This window comes from Eleutherodactylus coqui, chromosome 1 (assembly GCF_035609145.1).
Source record: "Eleutherodactylus coqui strain aEleCoq1 chromosome 1, aEleCoq1.hap1, whole genome shotgun sequence".
NCBI classification, from domain to species: domain Eukaryota; kingdom Metazoa; phylum Chordata; class Amphibia; order Anura; family Eleutherodactylidae; genus Eleutherodactylus; species Eleutherodactylus coqui.
This window is the reverse complement of record NC_089837.1, coordinates 241,080,401-241,095,596: the sequence shown is the minus strand read 5'-3', so window position 1 is coordinate 241,095,596 and position 15,196 is coordinate 241,080,401. Positions and strand designations below refer to the sequence as shown.

Below are 15,196 nucleotides of genomic sequence, written 5' to 3'. Positions count from 1 at the left end.
ACCCAGTGAGGGGTCTTCAGAGTAATGGGGTCTTCTTCCATACAGGGGTCCAAGGTCAATGCTGGCCATCAAATCTTCTGGTCTTCTCTGAATAGTCCTCCAGAGGGCACACAGCTTGCTCTGATGACATTGCGGAGCTGGTATCTGTGGGAAAAAAAAAATCCGGCCTCCTCCTTACCCCTTAATAGCCGGCCATCTCACACCTTTTCCCTTATCACCTATGATAGAACTATCATAAGGATGAGGAAATGTAATTACCAGTAAATGTGCAATAGTCATAGGCATGTGTTTAGGTGTTAAAGTAAAAAAAATCCGGCCTCCTCTTCACCCCTTCATAGCCGGCCATCACACACCTGTGTATTTCCCCTCTGCCCAAGACAGCACTAAAAGCTATTGCTATCATAAGCATGGGGAAATTCTTTTACCGGTAAGATGGAAAAGTGTTCCACATGCCTATGACATGTAGCGCAGATGTTATAGCGCTTACTTACCGCCAGCTGCTGGGTGGGTCTGCTGGCTTCTCCATACCAGGGTCCAGGGTGACTGTTGGCTATCGGTTCTTCTGGTCTTCTCCAGATGGTCTTGTAGAGGCTGCGGTACTCGGCTCGCTCTGATGATCTTATTCAGCGGGTGTCTTGCTGAGGGTTTTCCAGTTGACAAACGAAAACCCGGGGTACCTGGTCTGTGTATCTGGTGGTAGAGATACACTGGCCTCTGCTTCTTCAATCTCATCTAGCTTGGCTGCTTGGAAGGTGGGATGAGAGTCAGGTGGCTATAAAAATAAAGAAGCAGAAGAATGTTATAACATAATGTAAGGAAGACACTATCCATCTTATAAACCGATAACCTTCCCAACTCTAGAGAACAATCACGTTAAACAAAATAAATAAATGTAAATGTGTAACAAATCTAGAAGCAGAAGACTGAGTGAGTGGAAGTTACTGAGGAGCAACTGACATTTCTGTAGGTTCACTTACTTCAGGGATGTATGGTGGAGTCACTCTCAGTCTTTCCAAGGAGTGCCAATCGATGTACCGGAAGAAGCGATGTCCTCTGATGTTCCCATGTAGTCCTAGGCGCCAGGCAGGATCCTTCTGCAGGAGCTAAAAATGTAAAGAAATGTATCTAAAATTTAGTAACTGAAACCTGGGATCTGGGCACAGTACGGACAAAAGCAATTACTACTCCCTGAATGCTGTTCTCAATGAATGGGCATCTATTGCTCTCATTTTAGAATTGGTGATTGGGATAAAATGTGTATGTTTAAAACAGTCATCAGTACATAGATCTATTATACAGTGTCAGCTACTATTAATGCTGTATAACCCCTAGTACTAAACCCTTATAGCAGGAACATACTGACCTTTTCAATGATGCTTCTAGCACTGTACGAAATCCCACGTAGGAGTGTAGGATCGTAATCACACTCGCCGGTCAACATTTCATTAAGGATGACACCAAACGCATACCAGTCAATAGCAGCGTTGTACTCTTTATTGGCCTGCATCTGCAATAAAGAAGAGCACTAGTATTAGTAGAGCGACATCTTGTATTGACCATACTGATATCTCACTCTCCATAACAGATTATTACACCCTCTCCCATAGTCCTCCATGCAAATTATTAGTACAATTTTTAAAAAGTAGAAAGTTCTCGTCTTACCTCCGGAGCAATATAACCTACAGTACCAGCTACACCAATGGATGTTCGGCCTCCATGCATGTTGACAAGCGAAAGTCCGAAATCCGTGATCTTAATATGGCCAGTATCAGTTAGCAAGATGTTCTCCAGCTTGAGGTCTCTGTGAGATAAAAAAAATGTGGACATAAAGTTAGTGTTCAGCTTGTAATAATATGTGATAAATTTACAGTGGAATTAAGAGGTTGTCTCATGAAGCGAGTCCCTTTTAAATGGCAGCTAATCACCAGCATACGCCCATCTTCTCTAACAGCTGGCAATCAGCTGTTATCACTATGAGAAGACATGGTGTTTTGGACTCTAGAGGGAAAAGCTGGCTTTAGAGCATGACCATTTAATGCAGGGCAGGTTGGGTCCTTCTCAGACAGACATCTACATGCCTAAGGCTGGATTCACACGAACATATACCGACTCCGTTTACACGTCGAGCCGATATACGTCGTCTCTCTCTGCAGGGGGGGGAACTAGAAGAGGCAGGAGAAGTGCTCTGAGCTCCCGCCCCCTCTCTGCCTCCTCTCCGCCCCTCTGCGCTATTTGCAATGGGGAGAGGCGGGATGGGGCGGGGCTAATTCTCAGAACTTAGCGCCGCCCCGCCTCTCTTCATTGCAAATAGGGCAGAGGGGCTGAGAGGGGATGGAAAGGAGGCAGAGAGGGGGTGGGAGCTCAGTTTTTGCTCCTGGCTCTTCCATCCTCCCCCCACAGCAGATGAGGACGACATATATCGGTTCGGCGTGAAAACCGAGCCGATATACGTTCATGTCAATCCAGTCTTAAAAGGGTGTTTGGTTAAGGGCTGTTTTCATGAGAGGCCCCTTTAATAAGTGAGTAATTAGAAAGTCATTACCTGTGGATGACTCCTTTACGGTGCAAGAACTGGATCCCACAAACAAGTTCGGCGCCATAGAATCTTCAAAAGGAAAAAAAGAGTATTATATCCCAAAAATAAGACAATCAGCTCATAGAGATGTTATTCTTTATTATTCCACATCTCATATATGTACAATGTAATCTAGAGTTTCACCTGGAACTGGTGAGGTCAAGTCTCCCCTTCCTCAGTAGAAGGTCGAAGAGGTCCCCGCAGCTCACGAACTCCAATCCAAATAGAACATTCTTCTGCAATATAGGACCGATATGTCACATTACCAAATGAGCCTGCGCACATTTTCATAGTAAAATAGTACTTTCGGCTGAACTACGCTCGCTGCTATGGAGTATACTGCGCATTAACAGGTTGTTTTTTTTTCTTCTCGGGCTGTTCAAACTCCGCACCACAGCGCAGGAGTTTCAAAAAAACAGCGGGAAAGATACAGGAAGTTCTATCTTTTCTTACCCGTACTATTAACAGACAAGAATCCTGCTAGTGAAAATGAAACCATTGAAATCAATGTTTTTGTTTTGTCCCGTTACGCGGCCATGACTATCACAGCCGCATAACATGACTAATACATGCCCACATGTTTAAGCCCTTATGCAGAGAATTACGTGGCTGGAAATGAGTTTCTCCAAGAACTATTACTCTTCTGGCTGGAAGGAGACAATTTCTGACCTTCATGTGGCCTATAACTTTCCTATATGTCCCTGCCAGTGTTCTACATAGAGTGGTGAAGCTTGTAGTGTATGACATTCACTAACACAAGGTGACAGTTATACCTTGGTCTGGATGGCAAAGTCTGCATGCACAAGGAAAGGGCTTCCGGATGCCAGCTGTAGAACTTGCTTCTCCACGATGATGTACTTCTCCTTCCCTTTAGCTCGTAGGGCCGTCTTGCTGATGATCTTAACCGCAAATTTTCGGTGGGTTAAAGCATCTTCGGCCTTCATGACTGTGCCGTAACTTCCCCGGTTAAGCTCCTGGTGGAATACTAATCTCTCTTTGAAGGAATCAGAGATTGTGCCAGAGTCGGTTGGACGAACACCGCTGGATCCTAGGAGGGAAGATAAATGTAATGTATTACAATAAGTCCAGCATTTACTAGACACTATTTGAACTGAGGGGATATTGCAAATGGGACGGGCACAAGAGCTATGCCCCCCCCCTCCCCGCCCATTACTTGTGGGGACTAGCTGTATTGTATAGCTTACAACCTACACGCTAACAGGCAGATTCAGAGATAACACTGATCTCAGTCATTTAACCCCTTAGATACTTTGGTCAATGCTGACTGCAACATCTAAGTCGTTAACATGTCACCCTATTGACCTAGCACAATGCAATCGTAGGAATCCAGTGATTTGCCATGGCAACTAGGGGCTATAAGGGGTTATCCTGGGACATAATTTTGTTCAAAAATCTCTTTAGCCTGCGGCAGTAAAATCACAGGATTCATGCTCACCCTTCCACTTTTCTCACCGGCCCTCTAGTACCTGCTGAACTTCACTTCCTAAAACTGGGTAACATAAGTGCCACAGCTATTCACCGGCTGAAGGAAGCAGGTGATTGGCTGCATCGGTTTTGTAGCCCTTTTCTTGGAGACGTTATCGCTGGCTCCCTGCTCAGGGAAGTGAAGACCAGCGAAGACTGGAGAGCCGTCAGTACGGCAGTTATGGGGGATTCTAGGACTTTTCTGCCACGGGCTGAAGACATTTCTGAACCAATCTACGTCCATAGAAATGCAGTTGGAATTAATTTAAAATATTCCACCATTTTCCTTATATGCTTGTAGCATATAGCGAAATAGCCAAGCACCATTTTTCCATTTTTTTGTCATTGTAGCTGTATGAGGGCTGGCTTGTTGCAGGAGGAGGTGTATTCTTTAACCCCTTAAGGACACGGCTTATTTTCGATATGAGGACGCAACGATTTTTATGTTTATCTCCACTTTTCAAAAGCCATAACGTTTTTATTTTTCTGCTGACATGGCAATATGAGGGCTTGCTTTTTCCGTGGTGAACTATAGGTTTTATTGGCCTCATTTCCGGGTGCAAATAATGCATTGAAAAACTTTTTAGTTTTGAGGGCAAAGAGAGAAAACATCAATTCTACCATTGTTTTTAAAATAAATTTTCAGCGTCAATCATACAGCAGAAGGGCTTATTCATACAGGCGTATTTTACCTCAGTATTTTGTGACCAAAACCAGGAGTGGGTGCAAAACACAGAAGAAATGCAAAACTTTCCATTATACGTTCTCTTTTCATATTCCACTCCTGCTTTTGGTTCTCAAAATACTGCGGAAAAATACGCCTGTGTGAATAAGCCCTAAATCACAAAATACATTTTTTCTGTGGATCAGTACGATTACAATAATACCAAAAATAATATAATTTTTTAAGGTTTTTTCAAATGAAACCTCTTTATTTTTGACCACTTTTATTGCGCATTTTTGGAGGTAAAGCGATATTAGTATTTTTATATTTTTTGCTCCGCAGGATAAATAGTTTGCTGAAATTACAGTACAGCTCATTTCGAACACGATAATACTAAATAAGTGGTTTTTTTCTTAAATTTTAAATTTTTTTATACAAATGGGAAAAAACGATCAAAAAATGTTTTTTTTTGTTATTTTTCTATGACTTTTTTTTTACTATTTGGTTTTCCTACACGCTTTATGTCCCTAAGGGCTTATTCACTCACCCGTATATCATCCGGGTTTTCACGCCTGGCTGATATACAGTGTCCCTTTCTGCATGAGGAGGACGAGGACCGAACCGGGAGCAGTGCACTGAGCTTCCACTATTTGCAATGGGAGGGGGTGGGACGAGGAGGAACTTAGCTCCGCCCCATCCTGCCTCTCCCATTGCAAACAGTGGCGAGGTGCGGAGAGGGGGTGGGAGCTCAGTGCACTGCTCCCAGCCCGGCCCTCCTTCTCCCCCTGCAGAAAGGGACACTGTATACCGACCAGTCATGAAAACCCAAAAGATTTATGGACGTGTGAATAAGGCCTCAAGGAGACTTGAACCATTGCAGCTATGATAAGGCATTGTAGGACTTATGTCCTGCAATGCCTTATCGCTTGTAATAGCAAACATAATCAATGGCAAACCTGTTGCCATGGCAACCTATTGTGCCTCCGCGATTACTCCGCCACAAAGGGAGTGCCCTCCCTCTGTGAACCCTTACATGTCCACATTGATCGTGGGATGTAAGGGGTTAACATCTGTTGCAGCAGGAGACCACCTTTTAGTGACGGCTGGCTCCCGCTGCGCGACAGAGCGGGCTCACTTTTGCAATTGCAATTTTTTATAGTTTTTGTTTTTACTACTTTTGCACAATAAAACAAACTTTTTTGTGCAACCATAACTTTTTTGATTTTTCCATTGATAGAGCTTCACAAGGGTTATTTTTTATGGACAACTTATAGTGTTAAGGATGCCATTTTGAAGTTCATGCCACTTTTGATCACCCTTTATGTAGTTTCAGGATAAACAAAAAAAGTTCTGCGCACCCCCCATATACTCTATTGAACTCACTGAGTTCTATTCTCTGCGTATTGCGCACACAAATACAGCTGTGTGACGCCACCTAAAATCCGTTGTGGCAGATTCTTGCGCTCCATAAAAACCTCAGCAATTTCACGTAAACCACACTCTTATTAACCCTTTGCAATCCAATTTTGGATTCAGGGTGTCCTAGGGGGCTTTCTCTTTCTGCCATTATACAATGGTACCATCTGCTGGCTAGAGCCAATACTGCAGTATGGGACATGCTGGAGAGGCCCCCGACAACAGAGCGCCCAGTAATCTACAGTAAAAATACCCTGCCGGATGTCTTCCGACATCGGAGCTGTACAGGCTTCAATCAGGATGTCTTTAGATGTCAGACAGTGGATTGGAAAGGGTTAAAGCTCTCTAAAAGAAAATCTGTTTCTGTTGCCCCTAGCAACCAATCACAGCGCAGCTTTCATTCACCTCATTGCTATAAAAAATGAAAGCTGCGCTGTGATTGGTTGCTATGGGCAACAACAATTTTCTTTTAGACAGTTTCCATAAGAGTGTAGTGCTGGGATCACCCAGAACATTACATATACCCCAAAACTGTACCAAGGAAAAATATAAGTCTCCTCACATAAAACAAGCCTTCATATAGCTTGGGCGACTGAAAATCAATGCTATGGCTTTTGAAGTGCCAACAATTGGCCTTTCATGAAAAATACCAACGTTGGCAGTTTGGGGTTATACATTCATGAACAGAACCCTCCCAGCAGCGGACATTTCTGTAGGAAAGCTCCATGAAAACTTTGGGTTGTCCATAATTCACAATAAAACCCCTCCTAACCGTCTGCAGACAACAGATCACATTGGCTTCACCTCAGCAGACGTCACCCTGCAGGATGTGTGATGTTAGAGGGATTTCATCATGAATTGGGGAGAGAAGACAACTCTACTAACATTATAATGGTCAACTGGGCCTATTCCATCTGTCATCATCCGCTCTGACATAAGGGGGCGCTCACATGTAGCGCAAATGGGGAGGAGCTTCTGCACCAAAATCCATGTCAAAAACTACATCCAAATCCGCAGCTAATATCATTCTTTCTAAAGAAGAGGTGAAGTTTGCTGCGGATCCATAATAAAGTCCACAGAAATGGTGTGGATTTAATGCTGATTTTAGCATGGATTTTGCACTGTGGAAAATTCCCCACATTTCCTCTACATGTGAGCGTTCCCTGAAAATGGTGGAATATGACATTACTAAAAACAAGTACATTTAAAATAATAACATTTATCACTGGATTACATGTGGAGATATAAAACATGTATATACAGTACAGTTATATAATGACCAGATTAGAGATGAGCGAACGCGTTCGTCCGAGCTTGATATTCGTGCGAATATTAGGGTGTTCGGGATGTTCGTTATTCGTAACGAACACCATGCGGTGTTCCGGTTACTTTCACTTTCCTCTCTGAGACGTTAGCGCGCTTTTCTGGCCAATTGAAAGACAGGGAAGGCATTACAACTTCCCCCTGCGAAGTTCAAGCCCTATACCACCCCCCTGCTGTGAGTGGCTGGGAAGATCAGATGTCACCCGAATATAAAAGTCGGCCCCTCCCGCGGCTCGCCTCAGATGCCTTGTGAGTTAGATGAGGGACAGTGCTGCTGGTACCGGAGCTGCTGTAGGGAGAGAAATCGCAGTTAGTGTAGGCTTCAAGAACCCCAAAGGTCCTTATTAGGGCCAGTAATACCTGTGTGTTGGCTGCTGTTAGCAGTGCCTTTTTTTTTTTTCTCAAAATCGCCTCTGCAGAGCGTTGCACCCGGCATTAGGGACAGAAGTGTTGGATAGGCAGGGAGAGTGTTAGGAGTGAGTGTAGCCTTCAAGAACCTCAACGGTCCTTTCTAGGGCCATATTTAACCGTTTGCAGTACTGTGCTGGCTGCTGTTAGCTGTGCTGCATTTTTTTTTTTTCTCAAAATCGCCTCTGCAGAGCATTGCACCCTCCATTGATACTACAGGGAAAGAATTGTATAGGCAGGGCCACAACACAGTTATTATTCATTGAATATACGCAGTGGGTCCTTTTGGTGTAAAAACAAGGGAAAACAAATCTATTTGTCCTGCCTCTGTCCGTCCTAAGGGCTGTGGACACGTGTGAGCTGCGTGTACAACGTTAAAAAATCAGACGCACCCAGCTACGCTTTACTGCTGGCTTCGCCATTTGCTTTCCTTAATTGGGAAAAAAATACCTGCTCTGCCAGAGTTAATAACTCTGCTACCCTCAAGTTCTGTGACACATTAGCAGGGCCACAGCACAGTTATTAAACTTCTCATGTTCATTGAATATACGCAGTGGGTCCTTTTGGTGTAAAAACAAGGGAAAACAAATCTATTTGTCCTGCCTCTGTCCATCCTAAGGGCTGTGGACACGTGTGAGCTGCGTGTACAATGTTAAAAAATCAGACGCACCCAGCTACGCTTTACTGCTGGCTTCGCCATTTGCTTTCCTTAATTGGGAAAAAAATACCTGCTCTGCCAGAGTTAATAACTCTGCTACCCTCAAGTTCTGTGACACATTAGCAGGGACACAGCACAGTTATTAAACTTCTCATGTTCATTGAATATACGCAGTGGGTCCTTTTGGTGTAAAAACAAGGGAAAACAAATCTATTTGTCCTGCCTCTGTCCGTCCTAAGGGCTGTGGACACGTGTGAGCTGCGTGTACAACGTTAAAAAATCAGACGCACCCAGCTACGCTTTACTGCTGGCTTCGCCATTTGCTTTCCTTAATTGGGAAAAAAATACCTGCTCTGCCAGAGTTAATAACTCTGCTACCCTCAAGTTCTGTGACACATTAGCAGGGCCACAACACAGTTATTAAACTTCTCATGTTCATTGAATATACGCAGTGTGTCCTTTTGGTGTAAAAGCAAGTGAAAACAAATCTATTTGTCCTGCCTCTGTCCGTCCTAAGGGCTGTGGACACGTGTGAGCTGCGTGTACAACGTTAAAAAATCAGACGCACCCAGCTACGCTTTACTGCTGGCTTCGCCATTTGCTTTCCTTAATTGGGAAAAAAATACCTGCTCTGCCAGAGTTAATAACTCTGCTACCCTCAAGTTCTGTGACACATTAGCAGGGACACAGCACAGTTATTAAACTTAGATTATTCATTCACTAGAGGCAGTGGGGCCTTTTGTTTTCAAAAAAGGGAAAAAATTATATTTGGCCTGCAGTCTTGCGCCAATTTATTTCCTGCCTGTGAAATCAAATCACTGGTAATACACCATGCTGAGGGGTAGGGGTAGGCCTAGAGGACGTGGACGCGGCCGAGGACGCGGAGGGCCAAGTCAGGGTGTGGGCACAGGCCGAGCTCCTGATCCAGGTGTGTCGCACCCGACTGCTGCGCGATTAGGAGAGAGGCACGTTTCTGGCGTCCCCACATTCATCGCCCAATTAATGGGTCCACGCGGGAGACGCTAATTAGAAAATGAGCAGTGTGAGCAGGTCCTGTCCTGGATGGCAGAAAGTGCTTCGAGCAACCTATCGTCCACCCGCAGTTCTGCGCCGTCCACTGCTGCAAATCAGAATCCTCTGTCTGCTGCTCCTCCTTCCTCCCAGCCTCCTCACTCCACTCCAATGACACCTGCTCAGCTGCGTGAAGACTCCCAGGAACTGTTCTCTGGCCCCTGCTCAGATTGGGCAGCAGTGGTTCCTCTCCCACCAGAGGAGTTTATCGTCACTGATGCCCAACCATTGGAAAGTTCCCGGGGTCCGGGGGATGAGGCTGGGGAATTCCGCCAACTGTCTCAAGAACTTTCTGTGGGTGAGGAGGACGATGACGATGAGACACAGTTGTCTTGCAGTCAGGTAGTAGTGAGGGCAGTAAGTGCGAGGGAGGAGCGCACAGAGGATTCTGAGGAAGAGCAGCAGGACGATGAGGTGACTGACCCCACCTGGTTTGCAACGCGTACTCAGGACAGGTCTTCAGAGGGGGAGGCAGGGGCAGCAGCAGGGCAGGTTGCAAGAGGCAGTGCGGTGGCCAGGGGTAGAGGCAGGGCCAGACCGAATAATCCACCAACTGTTTCCCAAAGCGCACCCTCGCGCCATGCCACCCTGCAGAGGCCGAGGTGCTCTAAGGTCTGGCAGTTTTTCACAGAGACGCCTGACGACCGACGAACAGTGGTGTGCAACCTTTGTCGCGCAAAGCTCAGCCGGGGAGCCAACACCAACAGCCTCACCACCACCAGCATGCGCAGACATATGATGGCCAAGCACCCCACAAGGTGGGACGAAGGCCGTTCACCGCCTCCGGTTTGCACCCCTGCCTCTCCCCCTGTGCCCCAACCTGCCACTGAGATGCAACCCCCCTCTCAGGACACGGGCACTACCGCCTCATGGCCTGCACCCACACCCTCACCTCCGCTGTCCTCGGCCCCATCCACCAGTGTAGTTCAGCGCACCGTCCAGCCATCGCTTGCGCAACTGTTGGAGCGCAAGCGCAAGTACGCCGCCACGCACCCGCACGCTCAAACGTTAACCGTCCGCATAGCAAAATTCATCAGCCTTGAGATGCTGCCGTATAGGGTTGTGGAAACGGAGTCCTTCAAAAGTATCATGGAGGCGGCGGCCCCGCGCTACTCAGTTCCCAGTCGCCACTACTTTTCCCGATGTGCCGTCCCAGCCCTGCATGACCACGTCTCCCGCAACATTGTACGCGCCCTCACCAACGCGGTTACTGCCACGGTCCACTTAACAACGGACACGTGGACAAGCACAGGCGGGCAGGGCCACTACATCTCCCTGACGGCACATTGGGTGAATTTAGTGGAGGCTGGGACAGAGTCAGAGCCTGGGACCGCTCACGTCCTACCCACCCCCAGAATTGCGGGCCCCAGCTCGGTGGTGGTATCTGCGGAGGTGTATGCTTCCTCCACTAAAGCACACTCCTCCTCCTCCTCCTCCGCAACCTCTGTCTCGCAATCAAGATGTGTTAGCAGCAGCACGTCGCCAGCAGTCGGTGTCGCGCGGTGTGGCAGCACAGCGGTGGGCAAGCGTCAGCAGGCCGTGCTGAAACTACTCAGCTTAGGAGATAAGAGGCACACGGCCCACGAACTGCTGCAGGGTCTGACACAGCAGACCGACCGCTGGCTTGCGCCGCTGAGCCTCCAACCGGGCATGGTCGTGTGTGACAACGGCCGTAACCTGGTGGCGGCTCTGCAGCTCGGCAGCCTCACGCACGTGCCATGCCTGGCCCACGTCTTTAATTTGGTGGTTCAGCGCTTTCTGAAAAGCTACCCACGCTTGTCAGACCTGCTCGTAAAGGCGCGCCGGCTCTGCGCACATTTCCGCAAGTCCCACACGGACGCTGCCACCCTGCGCACCCTGCAACATCGCTTTAAGCTGCCAGTGCACCGACTGCTGTGCGACGTGCCCACACGGTGGAACTCTACGCTCCACATGTTGGCCAGGCTCTATGAACAGCGTAGAGCTATAGTCGAATTCCAACTCCAACATGGGCGGCGCAGTGGGAGTCAGCCTCCTCAATTCTTTTCAGAAGAGTGGGCCTGGTTGGCAGACATCTGCCATGTCCTTGGTAATTTTGAGGAGTCTACCCAGGTGGTGAGCGGCGATGCTGCAATCATTAGCGTCACCATTCCTCTGCTATGCATCTTGAGAAATTCCCTGCAAAGCATAAAGGCAGCTGCTTTGCGCTCGGAAACGGGGGCGGTGGAAGACAGTATGCCGCTGGATAGTCAGGGCACCCTCCTGTCTATTTCTCAGCGCGTACAGGAGGAGGAGGAGGAGCATGAGGAGGATGAGGAGGAGGGGGAAGAGACAGCTTGGCCCGCTGCTGACGGTACACCGGCTGATTGCCTGTCATCCTTTCAGCGTGTATGGCCTGAGGAGGAGGAGGAGGAGGAGGAGGAGGAGGATCCTGAAAGTGATCTTCCTAGTGAAGACAGCCATGTGTTGCGTACAGGTACCCTGGCACACATGGCTGACTTCATGTTAGGATGCCTTTCTCGTGACCCTCGCGTTGCACGCATTCTGGCCACAACGGATTACTGGGTGTACACACTGCTCGACCCACGCTATAAGGAGAACCTGCCCACTCTCATTCCCGAAGAGGAAAGGGGTTCGAGAGTGTTGCTATACCACAGGACCCTTGCGGACAAGCTGATGGTAAAATTCCCAGCCGACAGCGCTAGTGGCAGAAGGCGCAGTACCGAGGGCAAGGTAGCAGGGGAGGTGCGGAGATCGAGCAGCATGTACATCCCAGGCAGTGCAACAGTCTTTAAGGGCCTGGACAGCTTTATGGCTCCCCACCAAGACTGTGTCACCGCTCCCCAGTCAAGGCTGAGTCGGCGGGAGCACTGTAAAAGGATGGTGAGGGAGTACGTAGCCGATCGCACGACCGTCCTCCGTGACGCCTCTGCCACCTACAACTACTGGGTGTCGAAGCTGGACACGTGGCCTGAACTAGCGCTGTATGCCCTGGAGTTGCTTGCTTGTCCTGCGGCTAGCGTCTTGTCGGAGAGGGTGTTTAGTGCGGCTGGGGGAATCATCACAGATAAGCGTACCCGCTTGTCAACCGACAGTGCCGACAGGCTAACACTCATCAAGATGAACAAAGCCTGGATTTCACCAGACTTCTCTTCTCCACCAGCGGACAGCAGCGATACGTAAGCAATACGTAGGCTGCACCCGCGGATGGAAGCTACGTTCTCTCTCACCATCCAAAACGGGGACATTTCTGCTTCATCAATCTGTGTCTAATATTCCTCCTCCTCCTCCTCCTGCTCCTCCTCCTGAAACCTCACATAATCACGCTGAACGGGCAATTTTTCTTAGGGCCACAAGGCTCACTCAAATAATTTTTCTGAACAATTTTTAAAAGTTTCAATGCGCGTAAAAGTGTTGGAACTTTAACTTGAACCAATTTTTCCTTACACTGGGCTGCCTCCAGGCCTAGTTACCACTTAAGCCACATTAACCAAAGCGATTAATGGGTTTCACCTGCCCTCTTGGCTGGCCATGGCCAATTTTTTGGATGTACATTAGTACTGTTGATACAGCAATTTTTGTGGGCCCTCGCCTACAGTGTAATCAAATTAATTTTTAGCCCACCTGCATTACAGCTGACGTTACCTCAGCTGTGTTGGGCAATGCAATGGGATATTTTTGTGTACCGCCGGTGGCTTCCTGGCACCCACCCATGCTGTGGGTCCACAGGGAATTATAAATGCATGTGTTTCCACTTGTAAAGAACCCCAGTCTGACTGGGGCATGCAGTGTGGGCCGAAGCCCACCTGTATTACGCACAACATTACTACCTCAGCTGTGTTGGGCAATGCAATGGGATATTTTTGTGTACCGCCGGTGGGTTCCAGGGAGCCACCCATGCTGTAGGTGCACACGGAGTGTAACCTACATGTGTCCACTTGTAAAGAACCCCAGTCTGACTGGGGCATGCAGTGTGGGCCGAAGCCCACCTGCATTAAGCACGACATTACTACCTCAGCTGTGTTGGGCAATGCAATGGGATATTTTTGTGTACCGCCGGTGGCTTCCAGGGAGCCACCCATGCTGTGGGTCCACAGGGACTTCACAATAGGGAGTTGTACCTGCCTGTGTCTATGAATTAAAAACCGCGGTCTGACTGGGGCATGCAGACACCTTGACAGAATGAATAGTGTGTGGCACATAGGTTCCCCATTGCTATGCCCACGTGTGCAGCTCCTGATGGCGGTGGCACAGGATTATATTTCTCATTGCTTCTGTACAGCATTGTGGGCTATCGCCCCGCCACTTTTAAAGAGGGTCGCTGCCTAGCCGTGCCAACCTCTGCAGTGTGTGCCTGTGGTCCCTCGTCATGGCAGACGCACTTCTAAATAGACATGAGGGTGGTGTGGCATGAGGGCAGCTGAAGGCTGCGCAGGGACAGTTTGGTGTGCGCTGTGGGGGGGAGGGGGTGCGGTTGGACAGCATGTAACCCAGGAGAAGTGGCAGCGGAGTGTCATGCAGGCAGTGATTGTGCTTTGTTGGAGGTAGTGTGGTGCTTAGCAAAGGTATGCCATGCTAATGAGGGCTTTTCAGAAGTAAAAGTTGTTGGGAGGGGGGGGGGCCCACTCTTGCCGGTATTGTGGCTTAATAGTGGGACCTGTGAACTTGAGATGCAGCCCAACATGTAGCCCCTCGCCTGCCCTATCCGTTGCTGTGTCGTTCCCATCACTTTCTTGAATTGCCCAGATTTTCACACATGAAAACCTTAGCGAGCATCGGCGAAATACAAAAATGCTCCGGTCGCCCATTGACTTCAATGGGGTTCGTTATTCGAAACGAACCCTCGAACATCGCGGGAAGTTCGTTTCGAATAACGAACACCCGAGCATTTTGGTGTTCGCTCATCTCTAGACCAGATATATCTACCTGCGCCTCTCTGGTCATCAGGCCCGTAATGTCTCTTTTTGGACTTGGTGTCCCTCGATGGTTTTTTTCCGTCCTCTGAACAGTTCCGGTTGGTTCTTCTGTTCTTTGGTCTTTTCTTTGGAATGACGTCCTGTTCATCCACTGCTGGAGCGGCAGACGTCCTCGGTCCTGGAATTGGATCACTCCTCTTCCTCTTCCTGGTCTGCTTTCTGCTCTTTTTGGTCTTCTGGCTTGAAGACATCTCATCAGCCGATGAGATTGAGATGTGTTTCCTCTTCTCCACTTTCTTCCTCCCCACAACAACCTCCTCTTTCTCCATAAAAACGCTTTTTTCTCTGTCCATAGACAACTCTCCTATACTGTCGCCAGTACTCTCCAACTGTCACTTTGTGCATGTGCCAGCTGCCTTATATGTACATCATCACAATACACCTGGATGACACTGGTCATGTGATCAGTAACTGACCAATGGGATTCAAGTATATGTGCTATAGCATAAGGATTTTGAAAATTCAAGCTTAATATGATTATATTGAAAATGCTTTTCTGTTTTATTCTTCCTAGTTTGTTATGTAAATTATATTGGTTTTATCTTTATTTTCCCCTTCATTAAAGTACAACTACATTTACACTGCAGCATTAGCTTACAGATGGAGGGATTTAGGGCCCATTTTAATCATTTGTCAATTTA

The 15,196-nt window shown here is 47.8% G+C and overlaps 1 long non-coding RNA gene across 1 annotated transcript; it reads right to left on the bottom strand.

The window, feature by feature from the left end:
• Window positions 1-1,745: 1,745 nt before the first annotated feature.
• Window positions 1,746-3,466, bottom strand: LOC136611593 (uncharacterized). Its single transcript, XR_010790295.1, has 4 exons — window positions 3,349-3,466; window positions 2,720-2,811; window positions 2,543-2,605; window positions 1,746-1,801 (listed from the first exon to the last, which is right to left on the bottom strand). It is a non-coding gene; the product is annotated as an uncharacterized lncRNA (long non-coding RNA).
• Window positions 3,467-15,196: the final 11,730 nt, after the last annotated feature.